This window comes from Primulina eburnea, unplaced genomic scaffold, assembly GCF_022965805.1.
Source record: "Primulina eburnea isolate SZY01 unplaced genomic scaffold, ASM2296580v1 ctg1459_ERROPOS10500000+, whole genome shotgun sequence".
NCBI lineage: Eukaryota > Viridiplantae > Streptophyta > Magnoliopsida > Lamiales > Gesneriaceae > Primulina > Primulina eburnea.
This window is the reverse complement of record NW_027330987.1, coordinates 228,946-249,343: the sequence shown is the minus strand read 5'-3', so window position 1 is coordinate 249,343 and position 20,398 is coordinate 228,946. Positions and strand designations below refer to the sequence as shown.

Below are 20,398 nucleotides of genomic sequence, written 5' to 3'. Positions count from 1 at the left end.
TGCTGGGAGGTTTGAAGGAGAGGGGTGGCCGCTTCTTAGATGGAGAAACCCTAGGTTTCGCACTCTTCAAAAATAATAAAAATCTGAATTGTGGTAGTGTTTATGTGTTTTACGGTTTCGGTGTGTGTAAAAGTATGAAAACCGTGTAGTGTGTGTGTGGCTAGATTAGGGGATTAAAATAATGCTTAATTAAATAATTAGTCACCAATTAAAACACTAACTTAACAAGTCTCCCCTAATTAAAGTAAAATACACACTAATTTTAAATAAACTTCTTAATTCAAATAACACACAAAAATACAAATTTTAAAAGTTTTAAACTCTTAAAATTACTAACTAAATGATTTAGGCTTAAAAACGCTAAAACTCAATAAATCATTAAATCGCCTCATCCTTAAGTAAATAAAATAAAATAAAATACTGCATTTTAAATTGCCGAAAATCGTCACCGGTCTTTTCCTCGTTCCCGCCTCGAATAATCGCCTGAAACATGAAACTCGAAAAAAATTTAACGTGCATCACATAAACATAATTAATTTAAAATAATATATTTAAATAAATCGTGCACTACTAAGGCTCGTTTTAAAATTAAATAAATGTTTTAATAATTAAATAAATGTATGGGTTATACGTGTACTGAATTTGGGCACTACAATAGATCTAGCAAAATCCTATCAGGAATCTAGTTAGTAGTTTTGTCCAACTATGATTTCTAGAGTCTTATATAGATAATATAATCTTATCTAGACAAAGTAATCTTATCAAGATAATTCAATATTATCTAGATAATATTTGAATAGGACACTCCGAATCAAAATGTCAAAACTCCTAGTTATATTTGAATATGATACTCCAGTCCAATGAGTCAAAACTTCTATTGGATTTTTTGCCTAACTATGGCTCCTAATGGTTAGACTATAAGTAGGATACTCTAAGCTTGATCTATCATACAACCCATTACCATCGTATATCATAATCACGATCGACGATCAGATATCACTAATGTAACGAGAGTAAACAACTCATTATAATTATATATATTCAAACTTTTTGAAAATCACTAAGTCAAAGCCAACTTGTTAAAATCAATCATCCAATGACTCAAATTTTTTGCAACTGTCAACTTTGGAACACATTCATAAAATTATATAGTCGTACACTTCTCACGAATTTAGCTGTCATGCTAACTCTCACAACTTACAAATATAGAATCCGTTTAAAAAAAATTTATAAGCTAAATGTTTGATATCGATCAAACTACAATTAAAATATTCAACTAATTGAATTTGATAAACGGAAACACAGAAATCAGTACTTGTCTTACCTCAATGGTTCATGAATACAGCTAGTTGTGGATTCACAACTCATGTGATTCGAGATTACACGTGTCCTTATACGAGCTTACCGTAATTAACATCATTCTATGCATCAACCCATTGACCATAAGAATGTCGGAACTCATTTTTAATTGCACCCATCAAATCATGATAAGACGTCTAGTAGCATCTCTCTATGATTCCCTAGGTATCATTGACAATACCTGGAAGAACTGACGGTTATGGTTAACGTACAATATGATCCTTTTATTTCATATATCCTTATTGCATCGAGGGTTTCATATGAATTCGATAACGAGGCGATGTATCTTTGAGTATTCATAGTAGCATCTGATGTGCAACTAGAGAACCACTTTACCTAAAAATTAAATCTCATGCTCTGGTCAGAGATTCATTATACTATTAATTCATCAGATTACATAGAATATCTACACCTATAGGTGAGCGGTGAATCCTCGAATACAATTCATTAGCTACTATGTATGTCGATACTCCACCTAACCTCATCATCTGATGTGCCTCGCGGAGCCCGTAAATGTGTCAAAGTGCAGGAATAGTATGTAGAGACTTTATTTTGTCTCTGTTAATAAGTACTAATGATTTACAACCATAATCACATATTTATCCACTAGATAAATGGTAATCACTTGGAAAATTCGAGGGAGAGTTATTCAGTAACACATCATATGAGCACTCATCATGTATGATTGGATATCCTCATGTCCCTAACATTGAAATAAGGTACTCAACATCACAAATGATAGTCTCTGATACCCTATGGATAGGCCTATCAAGATCAGGCCCAAACAAGACTTTGGACCCCCGGCCCATTCCTAACCTAGGTGAGTGACCCATGATGGATCTTATGTACGCTTCTTGTTTGATCTCCATCAAACTATAGTCGCCAAATTCCAACCCTTTGAAATTTGACTATCTCCACGGGAACACAGATTCCGATACTTGTGTGACCCTAAATGGTTTAGGGATACAGCTAGCCGTGAGTTCACATCTCCATGTGATTCAGAATAACATTTATTCTTATTCGGGTTTACCCTAGTTAACCCCATTCTTTTCATCAACTCCTTAATCAAGAATGTCAGAACTTATTTTTTATTGCACCCATCGGATCATGGTAAGAGCGTCTAGTAGCATCGCCCCATGATCCCCTAGGTATCACTGATAGTGCCTGCAAGAACCTTTAGTCATGGTTAGCGTACAGTACGGTCCCTTAAACACATATATATCCCGATCGAATCTGCAACCATTGGTATATCGAGAGTTGCATATGAATTCGATAACGATGTGATTTATCTTTGAGTACTAATAGTGGCATGGCATGTGCAACTAGGAAAACACCTTTTCCTAAAGCACATTTCTTGCTCTGGCCAGAGACTCCTTGCACTATTAACTCATCAGATCACATAGGATATCTTCACCCATAGGCGAACAGTGAATCCCCGACTACAATGCATTTGCTCCTACGTATTTCGAAACTACACCCAACCTCGCCACCTGATGACCCTCAATGGAGTCGGCAGACGGATCAAAGTGCATGCTAGTACGTATATCCCCTACATTGTCTCGGGTCAATGGACTAATGGTGTACAACCATAACTGCGGACTATTCCACTCGATAAGTGGGAACCACTTGGATAGTCCGAGGGATGGTTGTTCAGTGCATCATCATATGATCACTCATCTGTGTGAATGGACATCTCCATGCCTTTGCCAATGAAACGTGGCGTTTACACCCCAAATGCTAGTCTCAAGCTCGAGCGACCTTTATCCTTGTTTTAGGCGGCTGATTCGACTAGGAACCTGTTTAGAATATACGGTACACTTCCTAATGAGTTTCATGATCTTAAGTTGTGGCGCAGACCTCATGGTACCTATTGTATATTCAATGACTTTATCTATGCAGCTTGCATGGGTATACAGACAAAGTATAATGCCATAATCGAATAAAATCGTAAAATATTTTTAAAATAAATTTTTTTTTGCATTAGAGTCAATAAAACCGGAGCCACGAGTTGGCTTGCCGGGCACCTACTCTAACAATCTCCCACCTGCCCTATAGCCAACTACCCATAGATCTTAGACCCATTGCTTCGCGATGCTTCTCAAACAATGGTCCTGGCAGGGGCTTCGTCAGTGGATCTTCAACGTTATCTGCGGAGGCGACTCTCTCTACCGAAATGTCTCCACTTCCCACAATCTCCCGGATTATGTGGAATTTCCTCAGTATATGTTTGGATCGCTGATGAAACCTCGGTTCCTTCGCTTGCGCTACGGCACCGGTGTTGTCACAGTATACCGGGACTGGATCAACTATTTGAGGAATGACACCCAACTCTTGGATGAAATTCCTCATCCAAACACCCTCCTTTGCTACATCCGATGCAGCTATGTATTCGGCCTCAGTGGTTGAATCCGCTGTGGTGTCTTGCTTGGAACTCTTCCAAGAGACAACACCACCATTGAGCTTGAATACAAATCCAGAGGTCAATTTCGAATCATCCACATCTAATTGGAAGCTAGAATCAGTGTAGCCTTCCAATTTTAGTTCTCCACTCCCGTGTTCAAAGAACAAATTCTCAGTTCTTCTCAAGTACTTAAGAATGTCCTTTACTACTTTCCAATGTAGTAGATCGGGATTCGACTTATATCGGCTTGCAACACTCAGTGCATATGCAATATCAGGTCGAATAGATATCATACCATACATTATACTGCCTATGGCCGATGCATATGGAATGCGGCTCATGGTTTCTATCTCTTCATCAGTCTTAGGGCACATAGACTTGGATAGATTCACACCATGAGACATTGGGAGATATCCTCTCATGGACTCCTCCATAGAGAATCTCTTCAGTATGGCATCAATATATGTGGTTTGAATGAGCCCTAGCATCCTTTTGATCTATCCCTATATTTCTGTATTCCTAATACATATGATGCTTCACTCATATCATTCATGGAGAACTTACCAGCTAACCCTACTTTAGTTGACTTCAACATCCCTACATCATTCTCAATGAGTAGTATGTTATCCACATAAAGTACTACGAATGTCACTGAACTCCCACTAACTTTCTTGTATACACAAGGTTCCTCAGGATTTTTGGCAAAATCAAACTCTTTGATAGTGTTGTCAAATCTGAGGTTCTATCTCCTTGATGCCTGTTTGAGTCCATAAATGGATCTCTGAAGTTTTCATACTTTATGCTCACTTCCTACTGATGTGAATCCTTCAGGTGGAGACATGTAAATCTCTTCCTTAATCTCCCCATTAAGGAACGCTGTCTTCGCATCCATTTTTCATATTTCATAGTCATACCATGCTGCTATGGTTAGCCGTATCCTAATGGACTTGAACATTGCGACCGGAGAAAGGGTTTTCTCATAGTCAACACCTTGCCTTTGAGTAATCCTTTTGCTACCAATCTAGCTTTGAAGGTCACCACCTTCTCATCCGCTCCAAGTTTCCTTTTGTAAATCCATTTGCATCCTAAGGAACAATTCCCTTAGGTGGATCTACTAAGGACCATACTTGGTTCGAATACATGGAGTCTATTTCGGACTGCATGGATTCAAGCCATTTAGATGAATCGGCATCAGACAATGCTTCCTTGAAATTTCATGGATCACATCCAGGAATGAGCTCATCTTGGCCCTCTTCAAGAAGCAGACTCAACCTATTAGGCGACCTCGAGATCCTTTCGGATCTTCTAAGAGCTTGTGTTTCTTTGATTGGCTGTTGGGATGTGGGTTATGCTTCTTGTGTAGTATGTGGTTCTCGAATCTCATCGAGTTCTATCATCCTGCCTTTTCTATTCAATAGAAACTCCTTCTCTAAGAAGGTGGCATACCTTGAAACAAACACCTTTGTTTCACTGGGATAATATAAGTAATATCCAATAAAGTTATTTGGATATCCGACAAATTAGCACAAATTGTCTTTACTATCCAATTTCTCTCTCACTGCCTGCTTCACATAATCAAGGCATCCCCATATTCTTAGATAAGAATATTTGGGCGGCTTTTCCATCCATATCTCATATGGAGTTTTATTCACTGCCTTTGTATGGACTTGATTCAACAACCTTGCCTCTGTTTCAAGTGCATATCCACAAGGGGAAGGCGGCAACTCAGTGAATCCCATCATAGATCGGACCATGTCCATCAATGTCCGATTACGATGTTATGACACATCATACAACTGGGGTGTGGCAGACGGAGTCCACTATGAGAGAATCCTATTCTCGTTAAGGTAGTCTTGAAATTCAGTACTCAAGTATTCTCCACCTCGATCTAATCGTAGTGTTTTAATACTTTTTTCTTATTGTTTCTCTACTTCTGCTTTGAATTCTTTGAACTTTTCAAAGACTTCTGACTTGTATTTCATTAAATACACATACCCAAACCTCGAATGGTCATCGGTAAAGTAATGAAGTAGAAATGGCCAAATCTCATGCTAACACTTAGCGAGCCATACACATCTGTATGGATCAAATCCAACAGATCATGTGCACGTTCCATTTTCCCTAGGAAAGGGGCCTTAGTCATTTTTCCTTTCAGACAAGACTCACACGTCTCTAGAGAGTTTATGTCTGACGAGTCAAACATGCCCTCTCCCACTATCTTGTGGATCCTTCTTTGGGAAATATGTCCTAGCCTAACGTGTCACAAATGTGCTTAGTTTAGACATCTTGTTTTCTTTTGGTTGTTGTTGAAATTGTGTTTACCTGGACATTCACTTATCATTGCCAAAACATTTCCGGCCCAGATAATATCTTATGTCCAGACTTCTTGCAGTGTAGTAAATATGTTCTGACTTATCGGACTTTGTCAAATTCCAGGCCCACCACCTTCTCAATAGACCCAATCATACTAACACCATGCTCATTGGCAAGAGCCCCATCTTGCATGCGTGTAGTCATGTGTTCCTTGAAAGTGGCGTGCATTATTATGCGAGTTTCATGCACTATGCAACTCTTGCATGTGTATTTGAATGTCAACATCATTAAAAATTTTCTCAAACTATCTCTACAGTTCATTTGATATAGAAGTGAGCATATTACACTTTAGCTTGATACTATGGTCCAACCATCTCGCACGCTTTGTCAGTTCAGCAAGACTGACATTAGTGTGTATGCAATTTTCTCCAAATTTAGAACAATTTTCCCAGCCAATCTTGAAAATTAGTGTTTGGTTATCTTGTTTTAATAACAGATATGAATTACGCGACGAAATCATAAATATACTGATATAGAAATAGAATAAACGTTACCGACTATTTTAAAATAATTTGTAAGACGTAAAATATGGACTTTTGTTTTTACGAATTGTCCCCTACTATTTTGACATTTTCACCACCCTCTGAATTATGATCCCTAATAATATCAACCAATCATAACTTCCAAAAGGTATATCTCAATTGCAACTCCTTGCGACCCTTACGCAATTTTGCCTCATGTTTGAGGAGGGTCCAATAATATGATCCCTTTTCTCTTCACGTGTCGAGTCCGGCCCATCAATGTTGAACCTTAGTGGACGGTCGTCATGAGATCCCCCAATAATATGAGCCGAATTCATGGGAGTTCCACGTAGTTCACAACAAATATGTCAGTGGAAGTCACAGCTTTCCGGCGTCCAGGTCTCCCCAATAATATGAGCCAGACACTGACCGTGGGTAGCTTTCATCATGCAACCACCGTTGATGGAAGGCAGGAATTATTAAACTTTCTTATAATTATCATTTTAATTGACTTGATTTAAATTTTGGATCTCATCCAAAATGAGGGATTTTAATTTTAAAAATTTGACTCATCATTAATTTTAAAACTCGTGCCATGATTGTTTGTATGATTGCCGGATTCTTGCAACTCTTGTTATTGTATTAATGATAACGCACATACTGATTATTTATAATATATCACATACATCATAAATAATAATAAAGGATGATCGATAACCGAGAGCTAATTGATCCGTACGAGCCACATACGGATCCATGTCCATAGCCTAAGGAAATGCAGGGATGCAAATGCAGCTATTACATAAGCTTTCAAAATTTACATGTCTTCGATCTTCAAAACTCTTTCGAGGATCTCGGGCCCACCGTCTTCAAAACTTGATCTCCCACTAATTCTAATATTGACATTAAATATCCATGGCACATTGAGATACAAATTTAGGGGGTGAGAACGGACCATAAACCAGGTCCACTTTTAATTATCAAATAATCAAAAATTACAACATGTAAAAACCTAACATACACCTAGCAAATTGGTTATGGCTCTTGATCATCCTTTTAATATATAATATCATATATTATATAAATCCGATAATATCACATACTATCAATAAGTGTATCTCGTGAATTATCACTAACCTCCATAATTATCAAATTAAATAAACACTTTTATTTAATTTCAAATAATTAAATTTCTTGTAAAACACCTTTTACCATAAATTAGGGGTAAAATCGTCCTCATTTTCATAAAATATCAGTTTAACCCAAAATTTTAAAAAATCAAAAAATCGCCCCCGGGCTCGAACAATTCAAGCCCACGACCCAGCACGGGGCCCGAGACGTTCTCGAGCAGCCCGCTGCCCGATCCAATCGGGCGCTGGCAGGCGCGGATGTGCGCTGGCCGCGCGCACAGGCCCGTGCGGCGCCGTGCGCGCGCGCGCGTTAGGGGCACGCCGCGCGGCAAAATTATTATTTTTTTTTCAAAAACAGATTTTTCAAAAATAATTTTTTTATATATGGGCGTTTTTCATAAAAAATCTTACGCGGTTAGAAATAATAAACTCAACACAATTTAATTAAAACACACGATTGGGAATAACCTGGCTTTGATACCACTGTTGGGACATCGTATTCTCGCAACAAAGACGCAGCGGAAGTTTAAATTATTTTGTTCTTGGGCGTCGTGTGTTTAAAAACATCCATAGGGTATTTAGAATTATACCTATGCGTTCTTAACGGTGGACACCAAACTATTCCGATGTTTAAACGGATATAGCCCTTCTTGTAAATCACTACGAACGGCTCTTTTTCTTTGATCGCCTAATTAGGTCCACGATCGAAAACTAATTTCCTCGTTTGGTTTGCACTAGAAAATCCAAACGATTTGTGCGTTGAGACTGTATCCTCCGAATGTACAAAATCTGGAGATGAAGTGCGCGACGATGGAACAAGGGAAGTGGCCGAAACATTTACAAACATTAATTGGTTCTTAATCTATCATTAACAAATATTAATGATTCTTAATAAATAATTAAGCAAAAACAACTTGCCTTTTTCCAAAAAGTGGCCGTGGGTTTTGAAGGAATTTTGGAGAGAATTTTTTTTGTTTTCTTTTGTGTGCAAAACTTCATCATCCAACAATGAGCCCTAATGTTGTATTTATAGAATGAGACTCCTAATCTAATTAGGAGTCCCTTTCCCACAAGGACTCTTATAATTTTATTATATTTAAACTCTCATATTATTAATATATAATGTATTTATTAACCTTTAATAATACATGATATAATAATATCATATACACATATTTTATATCACCATATAAAATATATAAATGCACAAGTTTATAAATTAAATAACTATTATTTAATTTATAAACTAACTCATTAGTTAATTTAATTCTAGACTCCTCTAAAATATTTAAGAGAATTTGTGTATGTTAGTAGTCACCACTACTAACACAATCATTTAATTAGTAAATTTCAAATTTAATAAAAAAATGATTTCGAACTCATCATAACCCCAATCGACAATCCGAGAGCACCGATTTACCAAGGATACAAATCTTGTTCATATAATGAAAATTGAAAATTTCGAAGATCAAAATTTTCATTTACCAAATTTAGAACTTACCATATATGGCAGTTACCATATTTGGCAGTTACCATATTTGGCAGCTACCAGTTTTAGTTAACTCATTCACAAAACAGGCAGTTCCACTCTCCTTCCTTATTTATCAATCATGCCAACTTCCATTTCTTCCATCCTATGGAATCAGTTCATAAACTCCTTTATAAGCTTCTTGTTTGATCTCCATCAAACTATAGTCGCCAAATTCCAACTCTTTGAAATTTGACTATCTCAATGGGAACACGAAATCCGATACTTGTGTGACCCTCAATAGTTTAGGGATACAGCTAGCGGTGAGTTCACATCTCCATGTGATTCAGAATAACATTTATTCTTATTCGGGTTTACCCTAGTTAACCCCATTCTTTTCATCAACTCCTTGATCAAGAATGTCAGAACTTATATTTTATTGCACCCATCGGATCATGGTAAGAGCGTCTAGTAGCATCGCTCCATGATCCCCTAGGTATCACTGATAGTGCCTGCAAGAACCTTTAGTCATGGTTAGCGTACAGTACAGTCCCTTCAACACATATATATCCCGATCGAATCTGCAACCATTGGTATATCGAGAGTTGCATATGAATTCGATAACGATGTGATTTATCTTTGAGTACTAATAGTGGCATGGCATGTGCAACTAGGAAAACACCTTTTCCTAAAGCACATTTCTTGCTCTGGCCAGAGACTCCTTGCACTATTAACTCATCAGATCACATAGGATATCTTCACCCATAGGCGAACGGTGAATCCCCGACTACAATGCATTTGCTCCTACGCATTTCGAAATTACACCCAACCTCGCCACCTGATGACCCTCAATGGAGTCGGTATACGGATCAAAGTGCATGCTAGTACATATAGCCCCTACATTGTCCCGGGTCAAAGGACTAATGATGTACAACCATAACTGCGGACTATTCCACTCGATAAGTGGGAACCACTTGGATAGTCCAAGGAGGGTTGTTCAGTGCATCATCATATGATCACTCATCTGTGTGAATGGACATCTCCATGCCCTTGCCAATGAAACATGGCATTTACACCACAAATGCTAGTCTCAAGCTCGAGCGACCTTTATCCTTGTTTTAGGCGGCTTATTCGACTAGGAACCTGTTTAGAATATACGGTACACTTCCTAATGAGTTTCATGATCTTACGTTGTGACGCAGACCTCATGGTACCTATTGTATATTCAAGGACTTTATCTATGCAGTTTGCATGTGTATACAGATAAAGTATAATGTCATGATCGAATAAAATCTTAAAATATTATTAAAATAAAGATTGTTTTGCATTAGAGTCAATAAAACCAGAGCCACGAGTTGGCTTGCCGGGCACCTACTCTAACAGGCCGAAGCCTAGTAGAGAAGCTTGAGGTAGCGATGGTGAAGGGTGGAGCCTAGTAAATGAGCTTAAGGCGGTGAGAGTGAAAAACTTGAAATATGGAGGGTGAGGGTTCGTAATTTTACTATTAAGGTTGGAGCCTAATAAAAAGCTTGAGGTGGTGAGGGTGAAGATTAGAGCCTAGTAGATGACTTTGAGGTGGCGAGGGTGAAGTTTGGACCCCAGTTAGAGAAGCCTAAAGTGGGGAGGGTGAGGAGTTTGAAGTATGGAGTGTGAGGGTTCAAAGCCTAGTAGAGGAGCTTGAGGTGGTGAGGGTGAAGGATGTAGCCTAGTAGATGACCTTGACGTGATGAGAGTGAAGAGTATGAAGTGTGGAGAGTGATGGTTCACATTTTACTCAAAATAAGATCTTGAAGATGAAGCTGAAGAACTTGAAGAGTGGAGACCGATAAGTTCACATTTTTCCTACTATGGCTGAAGCCTAATAGAGGATTTTGAAGATGAGGGAAAATAGGAAGCAGAATGTGAGAGCTAGTTGGTGAAGGAAGGAGAAAATATTGTGTAGGGAGAGGAGAAAAAATGACGAGGAGGCGAGGCACTTTGAGAGGAAAGAGGAGGTGAAGCTGCGAGGTGATGGGAGAAAGAGGGGCGGGCGTGGGCGTGGGCTAGACCACGCAAGGGAAAAGATGGGCGAGACGTGGGGCAAAGGGGCTAGTGAGGGGAGAGGAAGGAGAAGGAGCAGCGGGCGTGGGCACGTGAGGCCAGGGAGGAGAAGGGTAAGGGTTGGCTATCATGGGCGAGAAGCGAGGACACAACAGGCGTGGGCAGGTGAGGCGATGGAGAGACATGGGTGGGGCTAGTTATTGGGGACGAGAGGCGAAGCGAGGGCGAGGGCGAGGGCGAGGGCGAGGGCAAGAGAGGCGGAGAGGAAGCGACAGCGGGCGTGGGATGCACTAGGCGAGGGTGCTGATTATAGGGGATATGGAGGCTGGTGTAGGGGCAAGGCGAGAGCTGGTGCAGGGGCAAAGGTGCATGCTTCGAGGATGGGGCGAGACTGCGGTGAAGCTAACGAGGGCGATGGCTGTGATGGACGGGAGAAGCAAGCGGGTGGGCGAGGCTTGCGAGCGGGCAAGAGGAAGGAGGGTGAGGTGCACGGGAGGGAAGAAGGTGAGACAGGGGCATGGGTTATGCAAGGGCGCTAGGCATGGGTGTTGCATAGGCGAGGGAGAGCTAGTGAATGAAGGGAGGAGAGAATATTGAGTGTAGAGAGGAGAATAAAGTGGGTAGTGGATGATTATTTATAGGGGAGCCTAATCAAGATCTAGCCCTTCTAAATGGGAAGGTGTTTCAATTTGTTTCCAAATTTTTTATGACTAGTGAGCAGTACGGAAAGAATGCACAACTCATATGTTGTAAACCAAGGACAACGCAATTAATCAAACTTTGAACCAGGGATTCAGTTCAACTTGAGAAGGAAAGACTGGTGATACATTATGGATATGCCCATGAAGATCAGGCCCAGACAAGACTTTGGACCCCCGGCCCATTCCTAACCTAGGTGAGTGGCCCATGATGGATCCCATGTACGCTCTTATAAATATCAAGTTTGAGCGTCCAATTCATTCATTCACTATATTGATTCCTAACAATGTCCCTACCTCCTCTCTTATTTTATTCTCAATACCTGACTTGAGCGTCAGAAGGGCTACGCCGGGACACCCTTCACTCCTTTATAATGGTCTTATTTGTGATTTCAGGTCAGAGTAAATTCAAGGTCTGCATTCGTGCTAGTATAACTTGCTGGACCCGAACCCTATATTTTAAGTGAACATAGTATCAGTCTGAAACTCAAGCGTTCTTTATATTTATTTTAGACGGCTGATTCAGCTAGGAATAAGTTTAAAAAATATAATAACTTTTAAATGCGTTTCATGATCGTCATCATATGTACGACCTCATTCTACCATAGTATTTCAAGGTTTTTATCTATGCAGCTTGCATTCATATCTACTTTCTACATTCAGTGCAAAACCTATATAAGGTTGTGTAGATATCATAATATACATGATATTATTAATGGTTGACAAGTGGGGAATGCTTTTCATGGTTTCTATCTTCTCATCAGTCTCAGAGCACATAGACTTGGATAAAGTCACATCATGACATATTAGTAGATATCCTCTATTGGAATCCTCTATAGAGAATATTTTAGTATTATAACAATATAAATGGCTTGGGTGAGCCCTAGTACCATATTCAATATATCTGTATAGATCTGTATGCATAATATATAGGATTTTTTACTTACATCTTTCATGGAGAATTTACATGCTAGCCATACATTAGTTGATTGAAGCAATCTTACATCATTCCCAGTAAGTAGAATGTCGTCAATATAAAGTATTAGGAATGTCACATCAATCCTACTAGCTTTCTTGTACACACGTGGTTCATCGTGATTCTTAACAAAGTTAAGCTCTTTGATAGAGTTATCGGATCTTGGTTTCCCACTTCTCGATGCCTGTTTCAAACCGTGTATCAATCTATGAAGTTTGCATGCCTTATGCTCACTTCCTACTCATATGAATCTTTCAGGTTGAAACATGTAAATCTTCCTTAATATTACCATTAAAGAATGTTGTCCTTACATCCATTTTTCATATTTCATAGTCATACCATATTGTTATAGCTAGTGGAATCCTAATGAACTTGAACATTGCAACAGGAGAAACTTTTTTCCTCATAGTTGATTATTTTCCTTTGAGTATATCATTAAGCTACAAGGCTAGCCTTGAAGGTCAATACATTCTCATCCGCCCTAGATTATTTTTGTAAATCAGTTTGCGTCATATGCGAAAAATTCCCTCAGGTGGATACACTATGGACCAAACACTGTTTGAATACATAAAGTTAATCTCAGATTGCATGACTTCAAGTAACTTGGATGAATCAACATTAGATATTGTTTTTTTGAAGTTTCTTGGATCACATCTAAGGTTAGGCTTATCTCGGCCTTCCTTAATTAATAAGCGGACCATACCTCACACGTGCTCTCGAGATCCTCTCAGATATATTAGGATCATGTACTTTTTTAATAGGTTGATCGGTGTGGCTTATACTATATCAGGAATGGATATTTCTCTAATCTCCTCGAGTTCGATTATCTTGCATTTTCTATCCAATAGAATCTCTTTATCTAAGAAGGTGACCTTTTTTGAAACAAAACCTTTGTTTCCTAGGATAATAGAAATAATAGAAAACAAAGTAGCACAAAATGAATATAATATTCAATTTGTGTCCCACTACTTTCTTCACTTAAGTAGGACATCCCTATTTGTTTAGGTAAAAATATTTGGGAGGCTTTCACATCTATATCTCATATAGGGTTTTATTCATTTTATTTGTTTGATGTTGTTCAACAACATTTCCATAGTTTCAAGCGTATATCCCCAAAAAGATGGCAACAGTAATAAGTTAATCGGACCTAACTATCAAGAGTGGCTAAGAAAATTAACTTTTTTTCACATCGGTAAGAGATGTGTAAATAATTACCAAGTATTCGCCAGATGGGACACTTGAAATATCAGTCCTGCTCAACTGATGAAGTTTGAGAGATGATAGGAATATGATCTACAAGCCAAGTGTTTTATGTTTTCTTTTAACTCAAATGAACTGTAGAGGTAATTCGAATAATTTGTACACACTGCTAACATTTACATGCACATGCAAGATTTGTATGGTACTCAGACTCGTACAGTCAGGCTATCTACTATCAATGAACTCATGCTACATGCATGCAATATGGAGCCTTGGTCCATGATCTTTATATACATATGATTTGGCTTATTGAGAAGGTGGTGGTTTGGAATTAATAATTCTTGACGAGTTCCATGATGACATCTCCTTTTTGTCACTCATTCCTCATTTGATGATTTTGTGCTGAACTTCAATATGAATAAGCTAGAAGCTAGCTTTGAAGAGCTAGTAAAATTGCATACGACTTATGAAACCACCGTAAAGAAAGAAAAGCTTGTTTTTCTAGTGGGCTCATCTACTGGAAATGGTAAGCAAATGTCCAAGTTAACAAATTTTCAACAACAAACAGAAAAAAACAAGATAGTTTTAACCAATCACACTTATGACATGCTAGAGTCGACATATTTCCCAAAAAATAAGAATGAACAAGCTAGTAAGAGATAGCATGTTTGATTTTTCGAGCATCTCGAGCAACCCCCTAGCATGCACCTTATGCTACCCGAACTTTTCAAGCAGCTCCATGTCATAAGATGCCTGAACTCATCGAAAAGCTTGTTTAAGGCAGAGCAAAAAGAAAAGCCTTGTCCGAACCAGAATTTTTTTTTATCAAGTTTTATGCAATATCCGGCTACAATATGAGAGAAAGACAGTAGCTGCCTGCATGCACTGCTTGAACAGTTTCGGGCAGCAAACAAATTTTTAATCTAAAAAATAATCTATTTTCTTGGGTGTTGTTATTTTCGAAATATTTTTCTTATGTGATTAGAAATAATTAATTCAATATGATTTATATAATAAATATATAAACCATAAAAAATAGAGAAACCTAGGCTCAGATACAACTGTTGGTGTACCATTTTTTCGCATTGTTTTCTTGTACCGAAAGCGTAGCGGAAATTTTAAAATTTTATTTTGACATTCAAAATTGCTTGGGCAATCGTATGGTTTGAATTCCAACAATAAGGTGTTTATCGTATATATTTTTAGTGAATAAATCACTTGGCTCCAATTATTTTGAGATCAGCAGAGATAGTTCTTGTTGTATATCTCTACTTAAAATTAAATAAAATTTGTGCATTGTGAATAAAAGTGCACGATGGTTTTACAGACGTACAACGGTGAGATGTGGTGTACGACCGAGACTTGGTTAAAGAATACAAGGTGATGATCGATCTGTGTAGTTGGGAGGAGAGAGAAAATAGTCTAACATCAACATTTGATATGTTATATCATATTTAATGATAACATGGATCCAATATAATCCTATTAGAAATCTTGCTAATAGTTTTGACAAACTACGAGATCTAGATTATTATCTAGATAATACAATCTAATCTAGATAATGTTTAATTAAGACAATATAAATCAGCATGTCAAAACTCCTAGTTATAGTTTGATTTGGATACTCTAGTCCAATGAGTCGGAACTCCTACTTGGTATTTTGCCTAACTAAGATTTCTACTAGTTAGAGTTTCACTTGGATACTCCAAACATAATCCATCAATTAGTCCATGATTGTGGTTTTGTCATAATCACAATCAAATATCAAAACTCACCGATATGATGAGAATAAACAACTCTTTGTAATGACATAAAGTCAAACTTTTGGAAAACAACTTTGTCAAATTCAACTTGTCGAAGTCAATCATCCACTGACTCGAATTTTTACAACTGCAAGTTTTGGAATACATTAACAAAATTTTGGCAATCACACTCTCCTCGCTAATTTAGCAGTCCTGATAACCCTCACAGCTTCCAAATATGAGATCCGCTCACAAACTTTTTTATAAGCTTAATGTTTGTTCTTCATCAAACTACAATCACCAAATTCAACTTTTTGAATTTAACTATAATCATGGGAACACAAAAATCAATACTTATGTGACTTGAAATGATTTTAGGGTTACAACTAGTCGTGATTTCACAACGTATGTGATTCGAGACAACATGTGTCCCTTACGGGATTGCGCTAATCAGTCTGATTCTATGCATCAAACCATTTATCATAAGAATGGTAGAACTTATTTCTGAATGAATTCCTCAAATCATGGTAAAAGCATCTAATAGCATCACCACATGATTATTTTTGATATCACTAATAGTATCTGCAAGAACCAGTAGGATATGGTTAATGTAAGGTGCAAAAATACGATAACGTAACTCAACTACATGCAAATCTAGGAAAAATGAAAAATGACTAATTCAATGGTTTTAATGGAATGAATTAATAATGATATGCATGATTACATGTTTAAAAATAGGGTTTACTTTTAGAATGCATAAAACTGTGTTTTAAAGATTATTCAAGACGCGATCTAGGAACGGAGACCGAGGATCATATAAGGGAAAATATTTTTATAAAATAATTATTTTTATTTTTTTAATGTGGGGTGTATTTTAAATATAATTTTCGAAAATGATGTGTTTTAAGGTGTTTTTATACGCCGAGTTGTATTTTAAACCAGCGATAGGTTTTTGATAAAAACAAAATATGGACTTTTCGAGAACTCGACCATTATTTTCACAAACTTTTCTGAATAAAATATTTTAAATATTAACTAATGGGCTTATTGGGTCTATTATAATAGGTTAATGGGCTTAGGATTATACTATGTGTTTTAATTAAAATAGAAAGCCAAAAACCTCCCTAACCGCACCATAAACCCATGCCCCTCACCCCCTAATCATACTAGGACTCCCCCTCACACACCACACGCCCACACACCACACAAATTGGAGGAGGAAACTCACGGCTTGAAGGAAAATTCATCAAAAGTCGCCTCTCCGCCAACGTTCCTCGTATCGCCAAGTATTTTCGTGCGTAATAAATTCAAATGCACGCCTTAATCTCCTTTTCTCATCTATCACATCATATTATGTGTTTGATGTATGTTTGCATGAAAAAATATGAACCCTTGTATTATTTTCATTTTTATGCCATGTTGTGCCAAAAAAACCCATGTTATTAAGAATCAAAACCCATGTTAATGGTGCATGAAGGGGCTGCCATCATAGGGATATGGGAAAGGACGAATTTCAAAGGTTTAAGGGCCTAGACAAGCTTACACAAGGGCTGGACATGGAGGAGTTAAGGGTTGAACGAAAATAGAGTCCTTGTGGGCAAGGGCTCTTCGGCTGGGAGTCTTTGATGGCCAAGGCTTCTAGATGTTGTTCGGGCATGTCTAGGAGACCTAAAGGGGCTGGAGGATGGTTCTATATGGGCTGTGCACGGGCTGGACACAAGCTAGGAGAGGGCTGCACGCTTTGGGGTTTGAGGGAAAGCTAGGTTTTCGGTTTTCGGGTTCCTCGAAGGGTGGGGCTGCTAGCTGCTGTTAGGGAATGTCCAAGGGTCCTAAGGGGGCTGAGTTGGAGTTGTAGGCTGAGAGATCAAAGGCTGGTTTTAAGAGGAATATGCTGTAGAGAAAGGCTTGGGGGCGCAAGGCATGTAGGCTATGATTGAGGGGTTTGCAAGTGCATGGGCTTTATAGGCGGTTCCAGTAGCTTGTCTAGGGTTCGGTCATGGTAGTATGAGTGTCAAATAAGGTCTGGTTGATATGTGTCGTTTTTACGTGTTTTATTGCATTGGTTTAGTTGTGTTTGCATGGTGCATGTATGCATTTCGTTTACTTTTTGTTCATTTTAGAGTAAATATTTGCATTTTATCCTATCTCACTCGGGCGTGATTAATTTGCAGGAAAAAATGCCGGAACAACCAAAAATCGGAGCCAAGTGCCAAGTCAAGACAAAAAGGGCAGAGGAGTTGGCGCTCGGGCGGTGAAATTGTACCGCCCGAGCGCGAAAAGAGAAATGCCGAAGTTCTTGTACAGAAGGATTGGCGCTCGGGCGGTGAAATTCTACCGCCCGAGCGCGAGATGAAAGCCCCAAAGGAACTTCGACAGAAAGGTCGGCGCTCGAGCGGTAGTTTTCTACCGCCCGAGAGCGAATGCTGTATATGCCAAGGAGAATTACAGAGAGTGTGGCGCTCGAGCAGTACTTTTCTACCGCCCGAGCGCCACCTATTTTTGGAAAGTGTTATTCGCGATTTCTTGCCTGATTTGATGATAGGGAACGATATGGTAAGTCTTGGGGACGAATTGGGGGGATTATTCAGAGATATTCAGACAAAAATTGGAGAGCCGTCATCGAGTTTAGAGAGGACTTTTGCGCTTGGATTGAAGATTTGAAGATTCCGAGCACCGTTCTTCGCAGATTTCGTCTCGCCTAGTATTTCTAATCTAGTTTATTTCGTTTTAAACATTGTTGCATTTATTTTTACGATGAATTCTAGTAGCTAAACTCAATATTTGTTGGGATTAAAGGGGATCCTATCCCAAACTTTTAGTTGGTTAATTTATATTTCGGTTTGTGATTTATCCTTGATTATTCTACGATTTTCATTGTGTCGTTGAGCGTAGCTGACTTTAACGACTATTTTATATCACGAGTGAGTTCGAGAGAATAACTAGTGATAGGATCGAGTAGTATAATTCGCGGATCTACAATTTGCATAGATGTATGAAATTGGATACGTGCCGATAGTCATAGTCCTTAGGGTCGAAAACTAGGGGGTTTCATTAATCGAAATGCGATTCATTCTTGATAAATAATTAAAGACATTTAATTACTTCATTGAGTGAATTAGTTTGGCATAGCTCGAGAGAGTGTGTTCAATTGAATAGGAAATCCTGTCGGAAGCGTAGAACACAATCGAACAAATTAATTAATAAGGGGTAGGTGAACCAGAATTCCCAACAAATTCTTTTATCATTTGAAATTTAACCAATTGATTTAGCATTCATATTTTATCATTTAATCTTTGAACTTGGTTATTTAATTTTCTTGCATTTTAGTAGTTATAACACAATCAATCACCTTTCGTCGCTAAAGTTTTAATAACTAAAACAATAATTGTTAAATACAGTCCTCAGTGGAACGATACTCGTATTCACATACACTATATTATTACTTGATATCGTGCACTTGCGATCACTTTTTGAGCATACAAAATCATATTTTAGTGGGGAATTCACAGTACAAGTTTTGCTCGACCAAGTTTTTGGCGCCGTTGCCGGGGACTGTTAATCTACAATTATATTTTTAGTTATTTTCTTTAGTGTATTTTATTTTTATTGAGCTAACACTCAATATTTTATTCCAGGTATCTTGTCTAGTGCATGCCAAAGTCACTTGACGTGGAGCTTGAGTTCGACCCTGAAATTGAAAGAACTTTTCGCAGGAGAAGACAACAGCAAAGACTGAAGGAACTGATGGAGAGACACGAGCAAGAGCATGAGGAGGAGCGCCGTGAAGAGAGACATATTGAGATGCCACGCCGCATACCAATGTTAGAGTATGCCCAGCCTTCTTTGGATGGTGCACGCCCTAGCATTGTGAGACCTATTGTGCGGGCAAATCACTTTGAAATCAAGCCAGCTATAATCCAGATGATTCAGAACACAGTCCAATTCGGAGGAACTGCTGTGGACGATCCAAACACACACATCGCGGATTTTCTTGAGATTTGCGATACTTTTAAATTTAATGGAGTTTCTGATGATGCTGTTAGACTGCGTTTATTTCCTTTCTCTTTGCGTGATAAGGCTAAAGCTTGGTTGAATTGTTTACCTGTAGGTTCGATCACTACATGGGAGGACATGGCGAAAGCGTTTCTTATCAAATACTTTCCTCCATCGAAGACCATGAAGCTGCGGGCAGACATCACAACATTTGCTCAGTTCGATCAAGAGTCACTATATGAGGCATGGGAGCGTTTCAAAGATCTATTACGAAGATGCCCACATCACGAGTTGCCACTTGGGTTAGTCGTTCAAACCTTCTATTATGGCTTGCTTACTCCTAATCGTACGATGATAGATGCTGCTGCTTGTGGAAATCTATTGAGAAAAACTGCCGAGGAAGGGTATGAGCTACTGGAGGAGATGGCTGCTAGCAGTTATCACCCTCAATCTGACAGGAACAATCAGCTGAAAAATGCAGGGATTCACCAGGTAACTGATTTATCTGCTATTACTGCACAACTTGATGTTTTAAACAGGAAACTGGATGGCTTGAA

General features: G+C 38.5%; 1 non-coding gene across 1 annotated transcript; it reads right to left on the bottom strand.

Moving 5' to 3' along the window:
* Nucleotides 1-20,028: 20,028 nt before the first annotated feature.
* Nucleotides 20,029-20,134, bottom strand: LOC140820786 (small nucleolar RNA R71). Its single transcript, XR_012115584.1, has one exon. It is a non-coding gene; the product is annotated as a small nucleolar RNA R71 (small nucleolar RNA).
* Nucleotides 20,135-20,398: the final 264 nt, after the last annotated feature.